Below are 27,731 nucleotides of genomic sequence, written 5' to 3'. Positions count from 1 at the left end.
ATCGCAGGAGTCGATCTGTCGGGGGGGGTGGGGGGGGGGGGGTCCACGATAGGCCGCGGAGCCCCCTGGTAGCATGGGACGGGGAGTTGCCGTGTTTTAGCCATGGAGGCCAGCTATATATAGCAGAGGCGGTGTGACAGGCCTCTCTGCTGCTCAGAGCAGAGAGACCTGTGCATTGCACAATGGCGCCCACTGCTGCTCTCAGCAGGTGATTTAAGCCCCGCCTCCTTCCCCTACAGGCGAGAAATGGATTTGGGTTTTTTTCTTCTCGAAGCGCATAACATTACACATTTGGACTCACCCAAAAGACAGATCAGAAACTTTCCCGTTTTCACACTCGTTCTAGACTTAGAATTATTTGATGATCACCACCAGTGCCTCAGCTGGGGACAACACAGATTTTCACCAGGTTTCAGGACTCCCAACAGTGGTATGTTCTGATAAAGGGCATTCGGGAGATGAGCTTGTAATGAATTTGTGGCTGACTGTATCGGTTTTATTATCCATTTTAGCTTAAAAATCTAGGGGTGCGATTCTCTCATCCCACTGCACTGATTTTTTAGCGCAGTGGACTGGAGGATTTCAGTGGCGCCGGATTAGTGCGATCCGCACTGGACGTCCGGCCCCCGTGCATCTCCCCCCCACCCCCCCGCCAGGAGTATTTCACTCCAACGGGGTTTACAATAGCTCCCCACAAACCGCCCGACCCCGCTGGAGTGAAAGGGAGGCAATTGGGGCCCCCCAGAGTGTTGGGTGACTGGATGGTGCCCCCTGGGCATTGGCACCTTGGCAATGCCAGCCTAGGCCCCCAGCATCACCCAAGGTGCAAAATACCAGTGCCAAGGAGGCATCTTGGCACTGCCCATCGAGCATAGGGTGGTGCCAAGGGGGCAGGGTCTAATGGGGTGGGGCCTGATGAGGGCGAAGCCTAATGAGGTTGGGGCCTTTGGGGACAGGGTTCCTGTAGGCGGGACCTCTGGGGGCAAGGCCTCTGGTAGCGATCGGTGGGGTTGAGGGGTCCTGCTGACACTCTGCAGTCAGGATCAGTGGGGGAGGAAGGGAGGCCAGTGATCGGGGTTGGTCATCGGGGGGGGGGTTCAGGGCTGCAGGAGGGGGTCGGCACTGCAGAGTGGGGGATGGGGTGGGGTCGGGACTGTCGGTGTCGCCAATGTAATATTGCTCTTCTATTAAACATTACTTTGTTCACCTACAGATCCTCCACCCTGTCATTTCATGGCACCATGCTCCACAAGCCCCTGTCCACACTCAGCACTTCAAGGGTGGCACGGTGGCACAGTGGTTAGCACTGCTCCCTCACAGCACCAGGGGTCTGGGTTCAATTCCGGCCTTGGGTGACTGTTCGTGTGGAGTCTGCACATTCTCCCAATGTCCGCGTGGATTTGCTCCAGGTGCACTGGTTTGCTCTCACAGTCCAAGATCTACAGATTAGGTAGACTGGCTGTGCTAAAATTGTCCTTTCGTGTCCCAAGGGTTAAGAGAATTAGCGGGGTAACTATGTGGGGTTACGGGGATAGGGCTGGAGTAAGATACTGTCTGTCAGAGAATTGGTGCAGATCTGATGGGCCAAATGGCCTCCATGTGCACTGCAGGGATTATATCATATGATCCCCATGGAGTGTGAAAATGGCAGCTATGTCTCTCCTACCTCCCACTCTGATGACTCAGTAAAGTGGACTGCTGTTGGCAAATTCCTGCCCCCACCGCCCCCCCACCCCCAGTACTCCCCAGACTCATTCCCCTCAACCCCCCAATCCATGGAAGGTGCCAACCCACCCCACCCTCCTCCCCACTGTCAGCAATAACACTCAGGCCTCCCATGTCTGCCATTCTTCTCCAGTGATGAAGAGGCCAACCCACCTCACATGTAGATTGGAGGAAAACATCAGGACCCCTGATCTTGGAGGGGACAGCGGTTGCTGAGGTAAGCCATCCAGTGTCTCTGAAGCCGGTTGATTGGCAGGACACATTCAGCCCTCTGTCAGGCGCTCTGTCCTCAATGCAAATCATCATGGTTGTCCTGCTCTGCATCATTCTCTGGCAGTGTTTGGCCAATGGCTGTAGTGCCCTGTCCATAAATGTAGGGACGAGGACCTTTACGAGGACCGTCTGCTGACACCACATTAGTAATTTGATGGAAGAATCCATGATGGGAGAGCTTTTCCCTCTCTAGTCCTGGTCATCCCTGAAAGGAGATGCTATGAGGGCGCCCCTCTTTGGCTAAGGCCCTCCTTCTCCTCTATATGTTAACCCTCACCGCCCTCCTTGACCTCTTCCTCATTGGAGGAAATGTGGTGCTCCCATCTCCTCCTGGTCCAACTGAGCTCCCCGCTGTAGCGCCAAGTTGTGAAGAGCACAATGAAGCGGGACACCCTCTGGGGCTGAATTGTTGAGCAGCCCCCGACCAGTCCAGGCACTGAAACCACATCTTCAGCAGTGCAATTGCCTGCTCTATCAGCACGCACATTGATGCATAAACCCCTCGTTATAGCAAGTCTCAGTGGGTGCCTGTGGCCTCAGCACTGGTGTTTTCAGCCACCTCCTCAGTGGGTGCCCCTGGGTCCCAGGAAGCCAGCCCCCCAGCCACTGCTCTGCCTCAAAGACGGCTGGGATCTGCGAGCATTGCAAGTTGTAACTGTCATGTATGCTCCCCAGGAAACAAGCTCACAACTGCATGATCGCATTCACAGATGATCTGAACATTGAGGGAGTGGTATCCCTTGCTGTTCATGGATAGCTTCACGTGCCACCATGGAGACCGCAGAGCCACATGGGTGCAGTCGATGACACCCTGCACTTGGGGCATGCCTGCTAAGTGGGCGACGCCAATGCCCCTGGTGTCCTGGCTTGCCTGGTCCCGGTTCAAATTGATGTACATGTTCACCCTACTGAATAGCACATCTGTGACCCCCTTAATGCACTTGTATGCAGTTGACTGGGAGAAGCCACACAGGTCACCCGTGTTTCTCTGAAACAAGACACTTGTATAGAAGTTCAGAGTGGTGGTAACTTTAGGGGCCACAGGCAATGGGTGACCCCCCAGTCTATGTGGAGCCAGCTCTTGCATGGCCTAGCAAAGGTGGTCCACCGTCCCCTGGGACAGACTCAGTCTTTTCCGGCACTGCAGCTCTGATATCTGAAGGTATGAAGTTCGACGTCGGAATATCCTTTGCCGAGGCTGCACCATCTATGCCCTGCTCCTGGAAGATCTACAGGCCCAGCCTCCCTCTCCTCTGTAGGGCACTGGTCCTGGCCACGTGCACCAGCATGTCAATGTCACTGTGCTGCTCAATTGTGATCAATACAATAACCAACTCGGCTGGCTCCAAAACTCTCCAGAATCATAAACTGAAAGCAATGCCCTGACCCTTAGCCCTCTCAGCATCTGGGACATCCTCAACAATATTCCCCCGTCATGACTTTGAACGGGGTGGGTGCTGAAAGATTTCACCATCACATGAACTCTCGAATGCAGACATTAGTATGAGCATCGGAGTTCAATGCTTGGGTCCAGAACTGGGCTTCAATTAACGACACTTTCATGTATTGCTGTGCTGACTTACCTGGTACCATTGACTCAAGGAAAGGTCAGAGAGCTGATCAGGTAACTGTCTTCCTCTTGAGTCAGGTGAGGCACACCTAACTCATGTGAAGACTGCAATTAGCATGTCAGCCTCATCCTGAGGGGGCACCCTCATTCCCCCAGCTCACAAAGGCTGCAGATTAAACAATCCATCCATCTGTCCTAGCCATCTACACTGACATTAATCCCTGACAGTCAAACCTCCAGGACCAGTAGGCTGAACTTCCATGTAGCTTATTGCCTTTGTTCTCACAGTGCTGCCTAAGTGCGGGGATAAATTCTCATTGCAGTCGTCCTAGCCCCATTGAGAGAGTCTTCAGGCCTCATGAGGCAGGGAAGCACCCCTTTTCTGAGTCCCGCACTCTGTCCTTGTAGCCTGGCCTCTTATGGGACCCCACCCAAGGACTTCACAGTTGCCCCCAGGGCTGACCCTCTGGATTCACCTGGTCCCACTTACTTTCCAGCTGCCACTCTGGAATGGCACTCCCTATCTCGCCACAAGCCCAGCAAGAGGGACACGGAAGCAGGCCAGCATACCAGCTGCCAGATCCCTTTAAATCAGGGGCACCCAAACATGAAGGAAAGATGAGACTTGCGGGTGGCCCCTACCTCTGAGATGGCGGGTCTTATCTGGGTCCTCAACACCCTCTCCATTGCCCCCCTCCCCCACCCCCCGTGACTGGCATCAAGAAGGTAAGGGTGACATGAGCACTCTCCTCTGAAATCCCATTCAGAGATGAGGTCACCAGGTTCCCGTTTTTATAAAGCTGTGGAAAAAAGTGCGGGTGTGATGTCACACTGGTGTTGGCCCGCTGAATATTCAGTGAGGGGTGAAGTCCAGGAGTGAGTGCTTGTTAATGGCATGCTAACGTATTGAAATGATGTCCCTGGGGCTCCTGTGGTGTAGGGGGCGGGGCGGGGGGGGAGGAAGTGAGGAACAGCATGTTTACCTTGGCATTGATGTTACCAAAAACCATCTTCTGCACTTGCTCTGAGTCCACATTTGCCTCAGAAAATTGAATCTTAGTTTTGACAGAAATTAGACTTCCCACAACAAAGAGAACATCTTCTCTTGCTGCACCTTATGCAATGCAACCTTCAAGCCACCCGCAGCAAAAAGGGAAGTGGCCCCTGCGGAATCATTTGCTTGCAAAAAATTGCATTGCCATTGGACCTTTTTCCAAATCTTGTTAATGTTTCAAAAACGCTGTAAATTGGGAGAGGGGAGTGTGCAGCGGGACCTGGGTGTCCTTGTGCACCAGTCACTGAAGGTAAGCATGCAGGTGCAGCAGGCGGTAAAGAAGGCAAATGGCATGTTGGCCTTCATTGCGAGAGGTTTCATGTACAGGAGCAGGGATGTGTTGTTGCAGTTATACAGGGCCTTGGTGAGGCCACACCTAGGGTATTGTGTGCAGTTTTGGTCTCCTTTTCTGAGGAAGGATGCTCTTGCTCTCGAGGGAGTGCAGCGAAGGTTTACCAGACTGATTCCGGGGATGGCGGGACTGATGTATGAGGAGAGATTGACTAGATTAGGATTGTTTTCACTGGAGTTCAGACGAATGTAGGGGTTTTCATAGAGACTTATAAAATTCTAGTAAGACCAGACAGGGTAGATGCAGGGAGCATATTCCCGATGGTGGGGGAGTCCAGAACTAGGGGTCACAGTCTGAGGATTCAGGGTAGAGCATTTAGGAAGGAGGTGAGGAGACATTTCTTCACCCGAAGAGTGGTGAGCCTGTGGAATTCATTACCACAGGAAGTAGTTGATGCCAAAACATTGAATGTATTCAAGAAGCAGCTAGATATAGCACTTGGGGCGAATGGGATCAAAGGTTATAGGGAGAAAGCAGGATTTGGGTATTGAGTTGGACGACCAGCCATGATCGTAATGGATGGCAAAGCAGGCTCGAAGGGCCAAATGACCTCCTCCTGCTCCTATCTTCTATGTCTATATTTCTCCACTACAAATGAAGAGAATAGGTTACTCCTGCAGAATTCAGAGAGACCAGACAATCAAATCACTGCCACAAGTATGCCTATGTACAATGGTTTCACTTGCATTACAATTTAGCAGTTTTGGACCCCATTCTAACATTAAAATGTTTGTTCTTCCGAACAAAATCTCTGAAGGTTCTACTCTTTGTAGAGCACTGTATAACTGGAAACACAGTTACTTGTTCAGTCAAAGTAAGTTATTTTTTAAAGGGCAGGTAACAATCAGGAGATGTGTTTGCAAAGAAATAAAGTTTGGAGAGTAAAGTAAAGCTTATTTATTAGTCACAAGTAAGGCTTACATTAACAGTGCAATGAAATTACTGTGAAATTCCCCTAGTTGCCACACTCTGGGTCAATGTACCTAACCAGTACAACTTTCAGAATGTGGGAGGAAACCAGAGCACCTGGAGGTAACCCATGCAGATCCAGGGAGAACATGCAAACTCCACACAGACAGTGACCCAAGCCGGGAATTGAAACCGGGTCCCTGCTGCTATGAGGCAGCAGTGCTAACCACTGTGCTACTGCACCACCTGTTTCTCACTCACTTTACATGTGTACGCAGATTGTTCCTGGGAGTGTAGAATTATTCCTACAACACCATCAATTGTGTTCCTATTTTAACTTATTATTTATTTATTTGAGATTGATAAATCCATGGGAAAGGCCATAATAGCACCGTGGTTCAAAAGAGTGGAGGAGAAGATCAGACAAGTCAAAAATAAATGGCTATCAGATGCTAAAGTACAGGTTATAGAAGAATTGAAGATTAAGCAAAATGAAAATGTACAGCATTTGTAACTAAATTTCCTTCAAATTCTCTTGCTCGGTATTTCAGAGTATAATAAAAATGGACGCACACCCCATGGACTGCAGTGAATAAAGAAGGTGGCTCATCATTGCCTGCTGAATACAAGTATGGATGGGCAATCAATGCTGGCCTAGCCTGCTGTGCTCACAACCCAAGAATAAATATTTTTTTAAATGCTCAGTTTTATGATGCTAGAGCTGTGAACATTACAATAATGGCACGGCACGGTACTCAGTGGTTAGCACTGCTGCCTCACAGCATCAGTGACCCAGGTTTGATTCCTGGCTTGGGTCATTGTATGTGTGGAGTCTGCACATTCTCCCCGTGTCTACGTGGGTTTCCTCCAGGTGCTCCAATTTCCTCCCACAGTCCGAAAGACATGCTGGTTAGGTGCATTGGTCATGCTAAATTCTCCCTCAGGCGCCAGAGTGTGGCCACCAGGGGATTTTCACAGTAACTTCATTGCAGTGTTAATGTAACCTGACTTGTGACACTCATAAATAAACTTTTAAAAAAAATAATTGAAACAGGGCAGTATTTGGATCATTGCTGAATATTATTAATTAGTCTAATGAAAACTTTAGCACTGGCAAATCACAGAAATGTATTCTGATCTCAACCACAGAGGACCTGTGTCAGTGAATTTAAGGGAAGATGCTGAGAGCTACTGACCCCATTTACTGCCTTCAATAATAGATTCTACTGCCAGTTTTCAAAAATGTAAAAAGCATTTCATTAAATGCTTCATTCATGAAGTGCTGGGCATATCTGTTAAGGAAGTTGCTGTGATTCTGGAACGTTCTCAGCTTTTCACTGTTGTATAACATGCTCCATTTTCAGGTAACAGAAGAATCAGATTATGGGACTCAGGGGACCTGAGTGTTGCATTTGCTTTTCAACCACGATGACTAGCATTCTACCTAACTTCCTTATGTTGTATAAAACAGTAGCAGATTTGCCTCGGCATTTTCTCACAGTGAAATATTGCTTAACAGTATGTCATCTGCAATGTTTTAATCAGGGTTAATGATTTAAGGTGGCTAATTAAATCAAGTTGTGTTTTGATTAAAGGGTGTAAGCAATGTTTGTAGGCTTGAGGGGCCTTCGGGGGGTATATGAACACTAATGCACTGGTCATTTGGAAGCACTGAGGCAGGCCTACCAAGTCTGACCACTCACCTGATGAAGGAGCAGCGCTCCAAAAGCTCGTGATACCAAATAAACCTGTTGGACTTTAACCTTGAGTTGAGAGACTTCTTGCTGTGCCCAGCTCAGTCCCACGCCGGCATCTCCACATCCTGATAGGAATAGGGAAGAGACGTTAGGAATGTCTCAGTGCTGTCATAACCTGAGTATGCATGGAGTGGGAGATGAGACTCCAAGTGTATGAGCAGAGAAAGGGCAATGACTACTGCGTGTAGCTTGTACTGTACATGAAGTACAACAGCACTGGGATAGCAGTGAGGTGGGTGGGAAGACTGGAGAAAGTTGCAGATATCAAATGGGCAGGATTTTCCGTGTAATCCACCACGGTTTTGCAGTGCTGGAGATGGCCTACCATTAGCCAAATGTGGGATCTTCTGGTCCTGCCATTGTCAACGGGGTTTCCCTCACTGCCAAGTAACGCATGGCAGGGGTGCGTCACCACCTGCACTGGAAAGCTCTGGCCATCGTGTTTTGTGCCTCGGAGATTTGCAGAGATGACACACACCAGGTTCTATGTGTGAACGGAGCTTTATTTAATGCTACAAATGTTTGCTGCCTGTTGGTTCCAGTTTAGTTTCTCTCTCTCTGTAACTACACACACAGGCTTAACCAGTAGCGCACAGCACAGACAACAGTCAACAGGCACACATAAGTACCAAATAATTGAACTCAACAGCAATGATCGGGTTTTTCTCATGAATAGGCTGGCAATGGGGAACAAAAACATCGATACTTACTGCAGGGTGAGTAAGGATGCTGAAATCTGGTAGGAGCTAGCATTGACAGTATAAGCATAGATCGAAATACATGTGTCAGGGAAGTGTTATAGGAAGTAAGTCTCACTCGAGGAAATGCACGCCCTTTGCAGACTATTAATATAATGTTATATTATGTCTACTATAGCATGGAGTATGGTTATATAAGTTATATAAAATTTAAGGCGTTACTTGTGAATTTCTCCTGGTGTGTTGGGATGTGCTATTTTATAACATACCAATACCCATTGAGAAAATATTATATGAAGTAAAAGGGACACAGAAAGTTATATGCCAGACTTACCTCTCAATAGGACACACCCCAAAACACAAAAAAAATCTGTTGCCACCATGAAATTAAACCTAATAGCATTAAAAGAATAACTTTAAGCCAATTGGAATTAATTATTTCTTATTGGCATGGCCTGTACTGAACAGATTTGCCCCCAGTTAAATCCAAGCTGGAAAGCTTGAGCTCCAACGTCTGTGCAGAACCCTGTGCCAAGTTGGTTTTGGACACTTCCATGCTCCTTGACATTGACTGCAGGCTTTATGGCGAGTCTATTAATCCACCAAGTATTTCATTGTGCATACACCATCAGCTTTCTCATGTAGAATTCATCCGAGTTCTCTGCAGCAGAACTCATGCGCAACCTTACCCTCGGGGGAGCTGGTTCCTGCACAACCCTTGCCCCCTTGCCCTGGCCGCAAATCACGAATATCTGGTTACTCAAAAGATCCTGCCTGTATGTGGCCCTCTATATGATGCAAGGTGTCAGTATCTTAGCTGGTGGATGCTAGTATGAAATTGAGCGACTGTTTCATCATCACCAGTTTCCTGCTGCTCCTGGAATTGGTTCCCTTGCCACACTTCCTGGTCTTGGATAGCTAAAAGGATGAAGGCACAAAGGTAGGGTTCTGTGGGGGGAAGGAGTGGGGAGGAAAGAAGAGGTGAATGTTTATATCATCTTCAGCTTGAGATCGTAAAATCATAAGAAATAAGAGCAGAAGTAGGCCATTCAGCCCATCAAGCCTGCTCTGCCTTTCAATAAGACCATGGCTGGTTTGATTTGTCGTCTCAATTCCACTTTCCTGCCCATTCCCTATAACCCTTGACTCTTTTGTCAATCTAAGTTCAGTCTAACTCAGCTTCGAATATATTCAATGACGCAGCCATCACCGCTCTCTGTAGAAGAGAATTCCAAAAGTAATAAATCAATGGCGACTCGATGAGGCTTAAGAACAAAAGGCTTTATTGCCAATGAACAAATAACTATATCTATAAACAAAATCAGACAGAATAACTATACGATTGTACACTACTCCTCCCTGGCTCCACCTGCGGCTCCCCCATCAACCTGGGATACGGGCCATTGTACTCAATTGGCTCAGCTTCCGACCTCAACATACCTGACCATGTGACCCTGAGGGAATGCTCCTTAAAGGCAGGAAAGTGGAGTTAAGTGGAGTTAAGACTACAAATACCCTCTAAGAAAATAAATTCTTCCTCATCTTCATTTTAAGTGGGAGATCCTTATCTTTAAAATGTGTCCCCTAGTTTTAGATGCCGCCATGAGAGGAAACATCAACCCAGAGCTTCTAGTAAGCGGTGATGAAAGGACAGTTGCGACTGACTTCGAAGCTCTCTGCACTCTTACCATTTTGTGTTCTTCCAGCCAGAACTTGTGATTCTGACTGCATCAGTGATGCTTCAGCACAGCTATCCTTTGGCAACACTGGTGAAGAGCAGCAGCAATAGTTTTTAACGGTCTCAAAGGTTTTCTGTAGATGAGTGAGTGGGAGAATGATTTTGTAAGTGGTTGAGTGAGTGATGAGTAATTGAGTTGGTGAGTGGGGGGATTGAGTGGGTATATGGTTCGATGGGCGAGTGGCTGAGTGAGAGTGAGTGAGTGAGTGAGTGAGTGAGTGAGTGAGTGAGTGAGTGAGCGAGTGAGTTGGTAAACTGTTAAGTGGGAGAATGCGTAGTTGAGTTGGTGAGTGGGTGGGTGCATGAGTGAGTGGAGGTTCTCTTTATATATTAACGATCTAGATGACGGGACTGGGAGCATTCTGGCCAAGTTTGCCGATGATACAAAGATAGGTGGAGGGGCAGGTAGTATTGAGGAGGTGGGGAGGCTGCAGAAAGATTTAGACAGTTTAGGAGAGTGGTCCAAGAAGTGGCTGATGAAATTCAACGTGGGCAAGTGCGAGGTTGTACACTTTGGAAAAAAGAATAGAGGCATGGACTATTTTCTAAACGGTGACAAAATTCATAATGCTAAAGTGCAAAGGGACTTGGGAGTCCTAGTCCAGGATTCTCTAAAGGTAAACTTGCAGGTTGAGTCCGTAATTAAGAAAGCAAATGTAATGTTGTCATTTATCTCAAGAGGCTTGGAATACAAAAGCAGGGATGTACTTCTGAGGCTTTATAAAGCACTGGTTAGGCCCCATTTGGAGTACTGTGAGCAATTTTGGGCCCCACACCTCAGGAAGGACATACTGGCACTGGAGCGGGTCCAGCGGAGATTCACACGGATGATCCCAGGAATGGTAGGCCTGACATACGATGAACGTCTGAGGATCGTGGGATTATATTCATTGGAGTTTAGGAGGTTGAGGGGAGATCTGATAGAAACTTACAAGATAATGAACGGCTTAGATAGGATGGACGTAGGGAAGTTGTTTCCATTAACAGGGGAGACTAGGACGCGGGGGCACAGCCTTAGAATAAAAGGGAGTCACTTTAGAACAGAGATGAGGAGAAATTTCTTCAGCCAGAGAGTGGTGGGTCTGTGGAATTCATTGCCACAGAGGGCTGTGGAGGCCGAGACGTTGAGCGTCTTCAAGACAGAAATTGATAAATTCTTGATTTCTCGAGGAATTAAGGGCTATGGGGAGAGAGCGGGTAAATGGAGTTGAAATCAACCATGATTGAATGGTGGAGTGGACTCGATGGGCCGAATGGCCTTACTTCCGCTCCTATGTCTTATGGTCTTATGGTCTTATAGGTGGACTGAGTGGGTGTGTGATTCGATGGGTGAGTGGCTGGATGGGAGAGTGAGTAATTGAGCTGGTGAATGAGTGAATGAATGAGAAAGTGGGCAGGTGAGTGACTGCTTAAATGAGAGAGTGGGTAGGTGAGTGACTGTGTGAATGGGTGAGTGAGTAAACTGATGAGTGAGAGAATGGGTGGACGATTGAGTGGGTGAATGGGTGGGTGAGAGAGTGGGTGGTGATTGAGTGGGTGAATGGCTGGGTGATTGAGTGTAGGAAGGTAGGGAGTAGTCAGGGTGCGGGGTGGGGGGTGGGGGGGAGGCGGCGGGGATTGGTGTGGATGGTCACTCCATCAGCCAGCCATGGTGCCATGTTTGATGACTAATATCAGCACAAACAACCTCCATTAAAGAGTTGTACCTTGCATGTTCAGGCTTCTCCTTTCACTAGGCCTAGATTTGAAAAGGGCTTCCAGGAGGTCACAGTCTTCCATCCATCTGTGCTGCAACCTATCATTAGGAATGTTGAAGTGTTCTCACAGCAGACTAGCAGTAGCTGCATGGAATAAGACCCTGCTGCCCCTCTCAAGATGACATCCTTCCTATCCGCACTCTGCCAGTGTTGTTGCTGTCAGTAAGGCAGTCCGGACCGCTGCAGGCCATGATTAGATTATATGATTTGTCGCCTGCTGTCTACACTCAGAGCTGCTTGTGATCATCCTCTGAAGCCATCTGCATCCACTCAACTGATGGGCAGCAGCCTTTCAATTCTCATTCTGCAGCCACAGGGAAAACATCAGGAGAGGTGGAAGATGGGCGGTAAGGGAATATACAGGGGCGGTTAGTCTATTTTAATGCATTTATGCTGTGTTTGAAGTGAGAGAGAAAGGTAAGGAGTGTTGGACTGTTAGTGGATGCAGAGGCGTAGTTGATTTTTAAAAATTCTTTCATGTGGCACAGGCATCTGCATTTATTGCCCATCCCTAGTTGCCCTTGAGATGGTGGTGGTGAGCTGCCTTCTTGAACCGCTACAGTCCCTGGGGTGTAGGTAAAAAGTTTGGGGAAAAGTTCCAGCATTATGATCCAGAGACAGTGAAGAAACGGCGATACATTTCCAAGTCAGGATAGGGTGTGGCTTGGAGGGGAACTTGCAATGGAGGTGTTTCCAGGTATCTGCTGCACTTGTCCTTTTAGGTGAAAGAGGTGGCGAGTTTGGAAGGTGCTGTCAAAGGAGCCTTGCTAAGTTCCCACAGTGCATTTTGTAGATGGTACACACTACGGCCATCTTTTGTCAGTGGTGGAGAAATTGATGGTTTGTGAAAGGGGTACCAAAAAAGTGGGCTGCTTTATCCTGAATGGTGTTGAGCTTCTTCAGTGTTGTTGAAGCTGTACTCATCCAGGCAAGTGAAGAGTATTCCATTACACTCCTGACGTGTGCCTTGTAGGTGATGGACAGTCTTTGGGGAATCAGGAGGTGAGTAAATTACTGCAGGATTTATATCATAGAAAGAAATCATCGAAACCCGAGAGCACAGAAAGAGGCCATTTGGCCCATCGAGTCTGCACCGACCACAATCCCACCCAGGCCCCACCCCCATATCCCTACATATTTTACCCACTAATCCACACATCCCAGGACACTAAGGGGCAATTTTAGCATGGCCAATCAACCTATCCCGCACATCTTTGGACTGTGGGAAGAAACCGGACACCCGGAGGAAACCCAATATGACTAGTCTAGTTCAGTTTCTTGTCAATGGTAACTCCCAGGATGTTGATAGTGGGGGATTCAGCAATGCTAATGCCATTGACTGTCACAGGGTTATGGTTAGATCTTCTCTTGTTGGAGATGGTTATTGCCTGGCACTTGTGTGGTGCAAACGTTGCCATTTGTCAGCCCAAGCCTGGATATTGTCCCACTCTTGCTGCATTTGGACATGAATTGATTCAATATCTAAGGAGTCATGAATAGTGCTGAACATTGCGCATACCTCAGCGAACATCCCCACTTCTGACCTTATGATGGAAGGAAGATCATTGATGAAGTAGCTGAAAATAGTTGGGCCTAGGACACTATCCCAAGAAACTCCTGCAGTGATGTCCTGATGTCCTGTTGCTCCTGTAATGAAATCAGGAGCTGAGTGGCTCTGGTGGACCTATACCTAAATTTTCAGGAGGTCCATCTTCTCTCTTCAATGGTGGGTCAGTGATGTTGGGCACTTTTTCAACATGGTACCCGGATAGGATAGCAGACTAAGCATCATCCGGCCTGCCCCACCACAGAATACAGTGCAAAACACCGGGTGCAAAACACCTGGGTCCACAGCAGAGAACATTCCACATTCCCGCCTCTCCATGGTACATAGGGCAGAATTCTCCCATCCTGGGATTATATGTCTGTGCTTCATGAACGGCTCATGGGAGGTGCAAAGTGGCTCAAGGACATCCTAAAAGTTTTGCAAACAAAGATGAGAGAATGGGCAGTGGTAACCCGAACATTACAACCAAGGGATGCAATGTTGGTGTTATTGCCTTTAAAGGGGGGACCTATAAAAGCATAGCTTAATGGTTTGTGCAATGTTATTAAGAGGTTTGGTAGAGTGAGTTATTTGTTAGATGTTCTGGATTGCGATAAAAAGAATGGGCTGTGTCACATCAATATGTTAAAACAATACCATTGTAGGATAAGAAAGAGCAGATATGTCAGGTTGTAAGCTCAGTCGAGGATGTAAGAGACAGTGAGAGTGTGACAGTTTACAATGTGTTTTCTACTATTCCATTAGCTAACACTGAAATATCAGGAGACTAGATAACATATTTTCAAACCTAGAGACAGACACCGAGAAGATTGTGTGAAGTTACCTATAGAATTTGAAGGAATGTGAAGGGATAAATCAAGGTGTATAACTTTAGCCATGCATGATATTGGGAAATCTCCTCCTGTAAAACAACAGCTCAAGTTAAGGCAGAAGTTTAATATATGTCAAAAATCACCTAACCGCATCGAGTCAAAGCAGTTGGAGTATCCCAGTAGTGTTAGTGCCTAACACTACTGTGTCAACCAGATTCTGCATAGAATAGAGTTATCAAAAATGAATTCCTACCCAATCCCTCATTTAGAAGTTTGTGTTGACAGGGTTGGTAGTGCCACATTCCTTATAAGTTAGATTTATTGAAAGGACACTGGCAAGTATCTTTAATATCACAAGCTAAGGAGATATCAGCTTTTTGCCACACTGCATGGGCTATACCGATACAGTGTTATGTCTTTCAAGCTAAAAGTGCTCCAGTTACTTTCTGAAGACTAATGAATTAAGTTGAAATTAGTGTTTTCAACTGTGTAGTTTACTTGGATGATGTTTCGCAACACGTGGAAAGATCATATAAAAGAATTGGAAGCTCCATTTAAACAATTATAGTTGGCAGGTCTAGTAATAAGCCTTGCCAACCATCAGTTGGCAAAATGCGAGTAACATACCTAGGGCATATCATAGGGCAGGAGCTAGTGTTGCCAAGAACAATGAGAGTCCAGGCTTTGATGGAATTCCCTGTTCCTAAAATTGAACGGGAGTCATGAGATTTTTAGGTATGAGCGGCTTACTGTCGTAAGCTTGTGCCAAACTTCAGTTGCTCCACTGATGGATTTGTTGCAAAAGAAGGCAAAGGTGGTCTGGTCAAGAGGGCGCCAGACACCTTTTGAGAAGCTGAAGGCAATCCTACCTAATGAACCTGTGTTAGCCGCTCCTAATTTCTCAAAGACCTTTAAGGTGGCTGTCGGTGCTCGTGACTTTGGGGTGGGTGTGGTTTTATTGCCAGAAGGTGAATCAGGCATAGACAAGCTAGTGAGGCACTCTTCTTACAAATTAGATTGCCATCAAAAGAGATACTGTATGGAGAAATCCACGGATTGTTACTGGCTCTAAAAGATTTTGAGGTAAAAATTCATCATGGCTGTAAAAAAAAAGCACAAGTATAAACCGATCATATTCCCTTGGCCTTTGTGGAAAAATATGTGACTCAGAATGACAGACTGTTCTGATGGAGCTTGCTAATACAGGCTTATAACTTAAAGATTGTTAACATTACTGGGAAGGATAATATGATGACTGATGCATTATTAAGAATGTAATTTTGGTAGATTTATCTGGAAAGGAAGAAAGTCAGAGAAAACTGTACAGACTCTGTAAAAGCAGTCAATGACTGAGTGACAGCATGCTTGAATTTTGTTTGTATATTGTATATTGTACATTTTTCCTGTACACTCTGAGCTGAAATGTATTTGGAAATCTGGACCCGTTAGCCCCTGGAATCTGAAGGCCCCTTGACTCGAGTGAGAGAACCAAATTGGGATTCCTGCTGGATGTCGATCCCATTCCCAGTCTTCCGGCCTACTGTGCCTGCAAAAATCAGGTTCTTGGCCAGAATGGACGAGAACCCGATGTCAGCTGTTTTAAATAGATTTGAATGTCATTGGTGGGCTAGAAGCTTAATTGAACCCCATCTTGCAATGTTCACCCCCCCTCCCCGCCCAATGAAAGTCCCATGGCATCAAACAGTAGAGGTCCTGACAAGCATGGATCTGAAAGCATGGATTATGAGGGGGGTCAAGGAGAGAAATACAGCCTCCAAATGTGCCTTGGGCTCCTCTGCCTCTGCCAGGCTGTGGGACGGGAGATGGAGTGGTTCCTCAAGGGAGCTGTGGGTTGTGGTGAGCTTGGGCTGGGGGGAAAAGCTTGACCTCAGGGGAAGAGGGGGGGGGGGGGGGGGGTCTCCACCGTGAAGGTGGTCTTGTGGCTGGACTCCTTGTTGCTCTGGAAAATGTGGTGATCACTCTCAGGATGGTGATTTCACATACCATTTTGGTAATAGTCTTCATTAATGTCTATGTTCTGTGAAACTTTTGAAGTGGCCTGATCACATTAAAATCCATGCCCCCTGAATACTTGGAAGCTTTCAAAATCACAGCAGTACTCCATTCTACAGACGGAATTGCCCTTGGTTGATTTCGGAAGTCGTAGGTGTGACTAGACACCTTTGAATTACTCTGATTGACACGAGATGTCAGTTTCGCTGGGGGGATTCCCCTTTGTAGCCTGAATGAGCCTTAGGTGCTACCTGATCACTTTGAACTGCATTGATTGACAGCTCTTTGACCACATAGGTTTAGTCTGGCCCCATTTGCATAAGACTGCAGTTTTATTTCAAGTCTCTGGCCATGCTGAAAAGCCGAAACGCTTTGAAATGCTTTGCTTACCTTCAATTTCATGCTCCAGTACATTTAAATAGCATGCTGATTGACATGCCCAGGCTATTTCACAGCAGGCACTAGCTTTGTTTTTGTTTCCCTCCACGGTTGATTAAATCTGAAGTGCTTCCTCCTTTCTAACTGCTGTTTTTTTTTAAAACAGGCTTTCTCTTTGATCTGATTTGTCTTCTCATGTTAGTAGCTGATGGTTCTAACCACAATTCTTTAAACAGACTTGTTCTTTGTTCTGAAGATCTTGGCTCACTTTCTTTTTCAGAGTGAGTCTTCTTCAACCTCTCATGCTTGGAATAGCATACCTGCACTAGAGGTAGCTTTCAGCACTCCCCTGCCACCCTGGCAATGCCCCGACACCTTGGCATTGACACCTTGCTACTGACACCCTGACACTGACTCCCTGGCACTGACAGTATCACAGTGATACCCTGGGCAGTGAAACTCTTGTGGGGAGGAGCTGCAGGTGAGGCCTCTGACTGGAAGGGGGGGGTTGGCTTCTGGGGGTAACCTATCACGCTATTATAGAAAGGATGTTATTAAACTAGAAAGGGTGCAGAAAAGAGTTACCAGGATGCTACCGGGACTTGATGATTTGAGTTATATGGAGAGACTGGATAGAGTGGGATTTTTTTTCCCTGGAACGTAGAAGGCTTAGGGGTGATCTTATAGAGGTCTATAAAATAATGAGGGGCATAGATCAGCTAGATGATCAGCATCTTTTCCCAAAGGTAGGGGAGTCTAAAACGAAAGGGCATAGGTTTAAGGTGAGAGGGGAGAGATACAAAAGGGTCCAGAGGGGCAATTTTTTCACACAGAGGGTGATGAGTGCCTGGAACAAGCTGCCAGAGGTAGTAGTAGAGGCGGGTATTTAGACAGTTACATGGGTAAGATGGTATAGAGGGATATGGGCCAAATGTGGGCAATTGGGACTAGCCTAGTGGTAAAAAAAGGATGGCATGGACAAGTTGGGCCGAAGGGTCTGTTTCCATGCTGTAAACCTCCATGATTTCATGACTCGAAGTGGTGGAGAGACGTTGCTCCTCGGTGTGAAGGTTTAGGGATTCTCCCTTCATCTGTGGGGGGTTGCCATTTCCGTGTTGGTGGGGGCGGGGGGTGGGGGGGGGGGGGGAGGCTGCCACTTAACTTTGATGTCAGGGCATCCTTTAAAGAAGCTGGACTTTTGTGGATTTTCTTCCCAACAAAAGGTGGCTGAATCCCTTCTGGCAGTGCTTAGTTTCTATTCTGAAAAGTCGTGGCTATGATGTTGGAAGTCTGATGGAGCAAACTGTATTTTGCTTTTAAAATGTGGAAGGACATTGCATTATTTGAACACCTGGATTCTTTTAAAAGATCATAAGTTGACCTTGGATTGTCAACAACCTTGCCTTTCCTCGTAAATCAGATGATTTCAGCTACCTGATCAGCATAGCCTTTGAAGGGGAGAACTCACTGTTTGTTTGAACTACTGTTATTTTAATTGTTGGAGAAAATTAGTTAAAAGGCAAAGGTCTGATGGTTTATTGGAAATCACCAGACCGAGCAACTTTAAGGTTTGAACCTGTTGTTTTTGTGGAATAAACCGAGAAGGGAGGCTTTCTCCCTGCCTTGTTTTAAATTCCGTGTGTGGTTATCAACCCACAGCCAGAAAATCCCATCTGCATTTGGAAACCTGCAAAGCGGAGACTAGAATAATTGATCTGGTTCTATATTCTCCTCCACACTGTGGCTCCATTAGTGAGCATCTCAAGACATCAACTGGGGCCAGCTTCACATAATGGAGTCCCAGCTCAATCGATTGAATGCCTGCAAACCTTATCCTTTATTTTATACTGCCTATCCTCCAAAGCCCATCTCTGCAGAGACCCCACATGCTTGTCCATTGCACATGTGTGCGTGTGTGTGTGTGAGTGTGCGCCAAGATATTACTAATAAGGGAAATATGGTTATACTTCCAGGGTACATTAATTTGTATACAATTTCTTGCAACTTGTTTTAAAAAAGGAAGCTTTGTTATTATAATAAATCAATCATTCTGAGTTTCTTGAAAGAAGCCTGGTTAAAGTCCCTCTTATTCTGGGACTAACAGCAGTGAAGGTAAAATGGCCATTTTGGTGATTGAATTAATCCTTGAATTAATAGTGCGACCTGCAAAGTAGTGGGGCTAGATAAACAGCCCACTGCTCCCATCTCAGTCGTAACTATTTCCTCTTGCTCCTTGTGCTGCTACTCCTCAGCTATTGCAGATCTTCACACTTAATGGACGGGTTTTCCGATTGTGCTTGCCGCAAACCGGAAAATCCTGCCCGAGGTCAACGGACCTTTGCACGGTCCGTGCCCCCATCACCTGCTATGATTCCCGTGACGGGCAGGACAGGAAAATTCTCCCCATGAGTTCAATACTGCAGGGCTCCCCCAGTGCAGTCCAGACAGCAGAAGCATTGCTTAACATTGTTGATAGTCTGCTCTGAAATATTCCTTGTTACAGCATGGCTCTCAATCTCATGACAGGATAACCCTTGTTGTCTGGCAGACATTCTCTGGCTTGCCATGCTGGTTCAACTGTAGGTGGAGCAGAGACTGCAACAGATCGATAGAATCATGACTATTGTCCGGATACTGGGCATTGAGCTAGGTGATACACTGCTTGTGGTCATGTACTAGCTCCACAGTGAAGGAGTGTAATCGTATGGTTTGTGAAAATAGTTGAGCTCAGATGAGGAGCACAAGAGGTGATATGTGTGGAGTCAGTGGTATCTGCACCATGGGGAAGTCAGCAATCTGTGCAAACGCTCCTGTTTACTCTATCTGGTAAGAAAGAATGAAATATATGCAGAAAGAGCTTCAATCTTAATAAGCATTGCACTGTAAGATATTGCAAATATTTCCAACAGAAGGTTGAAACAAGCCAAAGGCATAAAAATTAAAAACCATGGTTACATCATTGGCCAGTGTTTCCCTTGCCCTGATTTGAAGCTGCAGGTGTTAAGAGATTTGAGACAACACTTTCCTGAACCAAGCACTGGTCCAGCTAAAGTTGAGGTAGGATAATTGCTCTGAAGAACTTGAGTGGATATCGTCCCTGCTGAGAGCCCTTGCTCTCATCTCCTCTTCCGCCTCCCAGCAGCTCGTCTCGTGGTCTTCCTTTATTTTCCCAGTAATGTGGAGGAAGGCCTGGACAACTAGCTCTGGAAGCAACTCCTTTCAGCACAACATTTTATATGATTAAAACAAATGTACTTCATAAAAACAGTCAGGCCAACACCTTACAGAGTACTCAAACTTTAGAAATGTACAGGAAATTTCAAAGTACAATTGCCCCCCTAGTAACCAAAAGTAATAATTGAGTGACGAACGTGTAAATTGCATATGAACCTTTTAAATGGCGCTGGTGGAAGGGTTCCCCAAGGTTAAATCGTGTGTTGACTGGAGTTAGCCTTGTCTGTAAATCAACTGTGCTGCACACTGATCTCAGCAGTGGTCATTAAGCCCATGGATGCAAACCCCTTTTATCCTGCACCTTTCCAGATGGAATGCATGTATATCTCAAAATCCATTTTGAAAACTTGTACCAAATTTTACAGGGCCTTTGGGGCTGAGTTCGGAGGTGGGAAGATTGGCAAGATTGCACGGCAGGACATTGGATGGAGGGGGGGATGGCAGATACCATGACTGCGCCCTCTTTCTCCAAATGCAGCCCCAGCAGTAACCACTGAGGCTGCTGAGCAGCTGGCACTCCGATTGGGCTGGCAGCTGGTTAGGGCAGGCTGCTATTCTCAGGGTGACAGGCCCGGTGGTGGCAGCCACTTAATTGGTTGCTCCCATAGCATGTAGCCCCGGGGAGGTGGTAGTACAATGGTAATGTCACTGAAAGCTCAATCCAGAGACTAACACCCTGGGGGCAAGGGTTTAAATCCCACCATTAGCAGCCGGTGGAATTGAAATTTAACTCAGATGGAGCCATGGGTTACTGCTGGTCGCCTCACACTCTGTACTCTGATGGCAGGGCCCTTTCTGCCCCCTGAACTCCTGGCCCTTAACTGGCCTTGTAGTGCTGATGAAATCTATCTCCAATTTAACCCCCACTGCTCTAAAAATGAAGCTAATACTTTGCAAATAATTTGTAAAAGAAGTTCCAAATGCATGGTTTTGGTGAAAGGCATATCTTCTTTCTTTCTCTCAACAACTGCAGTTTAAGATCAGAGCACGGAAACACTGCCTGTGGCTCTCGATGTGACCGTGCTTTTTCATTTTTATGCCTTTGGCTTATTTCGACCTTCATGAATCAGATGAATTTGTCCTTTGTCCTTTTTTTACATATGGTGAATGGCCAGTGGCTGGGTTCAGGATGTTGTGCTGTTCTTGTGGAACCCGTGCATCAACAAAATGCAGAGGAACAGGGAGGAAAATAGTGAAACAAAACCCCAAAACAACACCTTCCATTTTAATCTTTCCCAGAGCCATTAACAGAGGAAAAATAAACAGCTAGTCAAAGATGTGGGTATTATTAGGGACGATTTAAAATGTTTATTTGAAGAAATGTCCAGAGAGGAGGAGGAGGAGGTGGAGAGGCAGGAGGTTTAGGGACGGAATTCTGCAGTGCGAAGCCTCAGCGGCTGAAGGATGTGGTATCCAGTGGCAGACTGAAGGAAGGGGGGGATATGCAAGGGGGTGATGTTAGAAGGATGAAGAGTCCAGGCATATCCCAGTTGCAAAGGTTACAGAGATGGGGAGGGAGGGGAGGGGAACCAGTGAAGAATGTAAACGTGGGATGAGAATTTAAAAATTGTAGCTGCACATCAAGGGCATGTGAAGTGAATGAACAGAACATGGTGTCTGCTGGGTTACAGGCAACAGAGTTTTAGTTCAGCCTAAATAGTGATAATAACTTCATTGGGCATAGTTGGCAGAATAATCATGGATATTATTATTTAATCCCCACTGCTCTAAAAATGAAGCTAATCCTTTGTAAATAATTCAAATTATTGGACATCATTCAAACATGTCCAGAGTTTCTGATGGAAGTGGAACAGTGCAGTCCCACCAGAAGCATTACCATAGTGTCTGTACAGACAGATCTTCAACTGTGTGGAAGCACAGGAAGCAATACCGAGGGCAGTGCCGGGGCAGTGCCCAGGGGGAGGGTGTTTTGTGGGGGTAGGTTGCATGAGGGTAGTGGGTTCTATGTCCATGAAGGGGGTGAGGGGGTCTCCACGGTGCCGGGGGAAAGGGGGAATTCTGTGTGTGGGGAGTTGATTTTCCATGGGGGTACGGAGAGTTCCTTGGGGAAGGGGGGGGGATGTTTTGTGGCAGCGGGCTGCCCTCTGATTTTCCCACCCGAGACAACACTTTGCCAAAGGAAATTGGCAAATTGCGGCCACTGTTGCTGTCACATTGAACAGCTAGGGCAAGGTTGTCATTCGATGCATTAATGACATCAACTGGCTGGCAGTGGTACTGCACCTCAACTGAACGTTCTTGACTTATATCTGTGCTTTACGTTTCGAGCTGAACTGAAGAACAATCTCAATATTGGTTTGCTTTCCTTGACTTGCATCCTTAGTTCCTTCTTTTAGTTTTGTTGTGTTTTCCAGAAAACTTTCAGTTTGCTTCAGGCTTTTCTATAAAACTGGCTGTGCCTTTAACATTTCATTGGCTCCGGCTTTCCCCTTGCTTTCCCTTGTTTGATAGGATTTGATTTGATTTGATTTGAATCATTATTGTCACATGTATTAACATACTTTGAAAAGTATTGTTACTTGTGCACTATACAGGGAAAACATACTGTTCATAGAGAAGGAAAGGAGAGAGTGCAGAATGTAGTGTTACAGCCATAGCGCGGGTGAGAAAGATCAACTTAATGTAAGATAAGTCCATTCAAAATTCTGACAGCAGCAGGGAAGAAGCTATTCTTGAGTCGGTTGGTATGTGACCTCAGACTTTTGTATCTTTTTCCCGACGGAAGAAGGTGGAAGAGAAAATGTCCGGGGTGTGTGGAGTCCTTAATTAAGCTGGCTGCTTTGCCGAGACAGCGGGAAGTGTAGACAAAGTCAATGGATGGGAGGCTGGTTTGCGTGATGGATTGGGCTACATTCACGACCTTTTGTAGTTCCTTGCGGACTTGGGCAAAGTAGGAGCCTTACCAAGCTGTGATACAACCAGAAAGAATGCTTTCTATGGTGCATCTGTAAAAGTTGATGAGAGTCTCGTGGCTGACATGCCAAATTTCCTTAGTCTTCTGAGAAAGTAGAGGCGTTGGTGGTCTTTCTTAACTATAGTGTCGGCAAGGGGGGGACCAGGACAGGTTGTCACTGGTTAGCTCATTACCAGCAGTAACCCCCAATTGCTGCATCCACTCTTCCCACCCCATACTCCTGCTGGGGTCCAATCTTGTCAACCTGCTTCCTGTCTAAATTCAGCCCTCCAACTGCTGACCATACAGACTCTACCAGTCGATCAGCTCTTTCCACCCTTTATGTATCCAATGGGTGGGATTTTCCACCCCACTACGCTAATTGAGTAGTGTAGCGGGGCAGGAAATATGAGCGAGAGGCAAAAAAACGGGTTCATGCCTGATTGCCAATGGTCACTGGGCAATGCCAAGGTGACGGGGCCCAAGGGGGAGGGGCCTGATGGGGCAAGGTCTGACAGGGCGGAGCCGAGTGGGGGAGGCTTTCCTCCCTTCATCTTTGCACTGAACAACTTTTCAACCTCAGTGATTTCAACCTCCAACTGATCATGTTCTCTCTCTCTGAGTTCAATGCCCACTTATCCTCCCCTCGTGTAACCTCCTCAGCCTGTCCCCATGGCTGCCCCCTTGAATCTGCCATTTTACTTGCCAGACCCATTGTATCAATCAGAGTTAAGGCCATCTCTAATCACTTTCATTGTATCCATCTGCATCCCCTTCCACACCCCCTTTTGTATCTGTTCTTGGAAAAAATCTATCCTTCAATTCACTTACAACTGTGCTTTCAAACATCCCAACTGGGTAGGCTTTGGTTCAGCACAACATTTCTGCAGCTACTGATTTGCTCAATCTCACCCTCAGCTCCAGCTTTAATGCTCTAGTCCCCAGTGAAATGATCACTCTCTCTCACCTGGGCCATCCTGCCAGTATAGCCCCTTCCTCTGCTCTCTTCAGTCCAGGGGATGTAGACTGGAATGGATATGGTGGACAACTGGTTTAGCCATCCACAGTCCTCTTACACTGTTGTTCAGCTGAGTGCAGCTGCTGTCAGCTAGTTCCATTTGTATCTATCTAATTATATACACCATATCACTTGTATTGGCTTCCCTTCCTGCTCTGCACCACACCGTCATCTCTGGTGTCCCTCGTTGATCTCCTTCACCTCCTCTTATTTCTCATCCAAATGCTGCCCCTCAGTAACATCATCCAAAAGAATGTATTAATTTTCATACGCACACTAATGACACCCAGTGGTACCTCACCGCCACCTCTCTTAACTCCTCCACTACTGTTATATTGTTAGAATGTTTTCCTTGCATCCAGTACAGGATGAGCACAATTTCTTTTTCTCCGATTAAATAGTGGGAAGACTGAAGCCATGGTTTTCAGTTCACACTCCAGAACCAGTTCCCAGTCGACAGAATACAGGCCTTTCCCTAGTAACAGTCCGTTTGTTCACAGTCTTGGTGTCATACTTGGTGGGGTAAAATGACTCAGGGCCCTGTTTATTTCACCATTTCGCATATATTCTCTTCCATTATAGCTGTGATCATTCCAAGTCGCTGATTTGCACCATGGTGTTGAGGTTTAGTACCAACGTAATCATCGTGTTACAGGGGTTCCTGGATAATTTACAGCATGGGAGCGGAGGATCCTTGAAAGAAAAATGTTGAGAATGCTGCCCTAGACAATCATACCCTGAAAATTACGTGGACTGGATGCCCGCCCACTGACATAATCCCGGGATAACTAGCCAACCAAGCAGAACTTTGAACAATTTTGAGCCTTAGAACCATAGAACCATAGAAAATTACAGCTCAGAAACAGGCCTTTTGGCCCTTCTTGTCTGTGCCGAACCATTTTTTGCCTAGTCCCACTGACCTGCACTTGGACCATATCCCTCCACACCCCTCTCATCCATGAACCCATCCAAGTTTTTCTTAAATGTTAAAAGTGACCCCGCAATTACCACTTTATCCGGCAGCTCATTCCACACTCCCACCACTCTCTGCGTGAAGAAGCCCCCCCTAATATTCCCTTTAAACTTTTCTCCTTTCACCCTTAACCCATGCCCTCTGGTTTTTTTCTCCCCTAGCCTCAGTGGAAAAAGCCTGCTTGCATTCACTCTATCTATACCCATCAAAATCTTATATACCTCTATCAAATCTCCCCTCATTCTTCTACGCTCCAGGGAATAAAGTCCCAACCTATTCAATCTCTCTCTGTAACTCAGCTTCTCAAGTCCTGGCAACATCTTTATGAATCTTCTCTGCACTCTTTCAACCTTATTTACATCCTTCCTGTAACTAGGTGACCAAAACTGTACTCTAAATTTGGCCTCACCAATGTCTTATATAACCTTGTATAACTCACCTGAAGAAGGGGCTTAAGGCTCCGAAAGCTTGTGGCTTTTGCTACCAAATAAACCTGTTGGACTTTAACCTGGTGTTGTTAAACTTCTTACTGTGTTTACCCCAGTCCAACGCCGGCATCTCCACATCATTATATAACCTTACCATAACACTCCAACTTTTATACTTGATACTCCGATTTATAAAGGCCAATGTACCAAAGGCACTCTTTACGACCCTATCCACCTGTGACGTCACTTTTAGGGAATTCTGTACCTGTATTCCCAGATCCCTCTGTTCAACTGCACTCTTCAGAGTCCTACCATTTACCCTGTACGTTCTACTTTGGTTTGTCCTTCCAAAGTGCAATATCTCACACTTGTCTGCGTTAAATTCCATTTTCAGCCCATATTTCTAGTTGGTCCAAATCCCTCTGCAAGCTTTGAAAACCTTCCTCACTGTCCACTACACTTCCAATCTTTGTATCATCAGCAAATTTGCTGATCCAATTTACCACATTATTATCCAGATCATTGATATAGATGACAAACAACAATGGACCCAACACCGATCCCTGCGGCACACCACTAGTCACAGGCCTCCACTCAGAGAAGCAATCCTCCACAATCACTCTCTGGCTTCTTCCATTGAGCTAGTATGTAATCCAATTTACTACCTCCCCATGTATACCCAGTGACTGAACCTTCCTAACTAACCTCCCATGAGGGACCTTGTCAAAGGCCTTGCTGAAATCCAGGTAGACAACATCCACCGCCTTCCCTTCATCCACTTTCCTGGTAACCTCCTCGCAAAACTCTAATAGATTGGTCAAACATGACCTACCATGCACAAAGCCATGTTGACTCTCCCTAATAAGTCCCTGTCTCTCCAAATATTTGTAGATCCTATCCCTTATCACACCTTCCAATAACTTCCCCACCACCGACGTCAAACTTATTGGCCTATAATTTCCCGGATTTCTTTTGGAATCTTTTTGAAACAACGGAACAACATGAGCCACCCTCCAATCATCCGGCACCTCCCCCGTGAATACTGGCATTTTAAATATGTCTGCCAGGGCCCCTGCAAGTTCAACACTAGCTTCCCTCAAGGTCCGTGGGAATACCCCGTCCGGTCCTGGGGATTTATCCACTCTGATTTGCCTCAAGACAGCAAGCACCTCCTCCCCTTTAATCTGTAAAGGTTCCATGACCTCCCTACCTGTTTGCCCTATTTCCGTAGACTCCATGCCTGTTTCCTCAGTAAATACGGATGCGAAAAAAACCATTTCGTATCTCCCCCATCTCTTTTGGTTCCATGCACAGTCTACCACTCTGGTCTTCAAGAGGACCAATTTTATCCCTCACTATCCTTTTGCTCCTAACATACCTATAGAAGCTCTTTGGATTTTCCTTCACTCCGTCTGCCAAAGCAACCTCATGTCTTCTTTTAGCCCTCCTGATTTCCCTCTTAAGTAGCTTCTTGCACTTTTTATACTCCTCGAGCATCTGATCTGTTCCTTGCTGCCTGTGAAGCTGGGAGCATCGCAGAAGGTTCAATGTAAATTGTAGTAACTCAATGTGGCTCGGAACAAACTGTAATGACTTCAATCAGACCATTGAGGTTGGCCTATTGGAACATGAACTTCCTGATTAAGGAGTCAATTGATGGGCCAATCAGGGAGCCTTTTCATTGTATTTAACTGGATGTGTCAATTCCTCTGGCTCCCAAAGATAGACTGCTGACTGATAGCACTCCATGTACTGCTGTTGGAATTGTGAACAAAGGGATCTTGGTGAAGGCACTTCTGCCTCCAAAGACTTATTTCACAAACTAAAGGTTTAAAAGCACAACGACACAGGTTTACTCCCAACAACGCCCGCACCCTCGCTCCTGCTTGGTCCAGGTTCGCCCGCTCGCGCTCCATTGGTCCTGGCCCGGGCATATGACCCGTGAAGTCTCTCCCATTAAAGGGGCCGCACTATCACATAATTGATGTATAGAAGCATCATGTACGTTATGAATAATAATCATTAAACATCACTGGCAAGACCCTGGCGTGATTTCATGGCGTTTGGTTGCGCTGAACCAATGTGAAAGCTGGGCTGAACTTGTGATCTCTGTCAAAATGGATGGAGCCACTGATGAGACAATGCAGCCAGACGCCTCCAAGATGGAAATCGGTATTGTTTTTAAGCGGAGGGGTTATGATTGCAATAATTGATTTTGGAAGAGCATTAAATTAGAAATACTCCCCTTTAGAATTCCTCATCTTGTGAGCAATAAGCTGACAGAATGACTCTCGACTGAAAAGGCAATCCGATCTGGATTGAAGGTCAACTGCCATTCAATGTGACATCTGGAACAAGTAAGTGGCTTAAGTGCGTGTTTGACTAATAATGAGGTTCACATGCTACGGACATCACTATGATTTACATTTAGAAACTGCTTTTAAAGTTCACATTTTGTTTCTGACGGGTCTCATCTCGAATGCTATGATGATATGTTTAACTGGCAGCATACGAATGCTATGAGTTAACTGCTGCCTATGTGAGAAAAACTAAACTTGCCT

Source organism: Mustelus asterias, chromosome 9, assembly GCF_964213995.1.
Source record: "Mustelus asterias chromosome 9, sMusAst1.hap1.1, whole genome shotgun sequence".
NCBI lineage: Eukaryota > Metazoa > Chordata > Chondrichthyes > Carcharhiniformes > Triakidae > Mustelus > Mustelus asterias.
Note: the sequence above shows the minus strand (reverse complement) of the source record.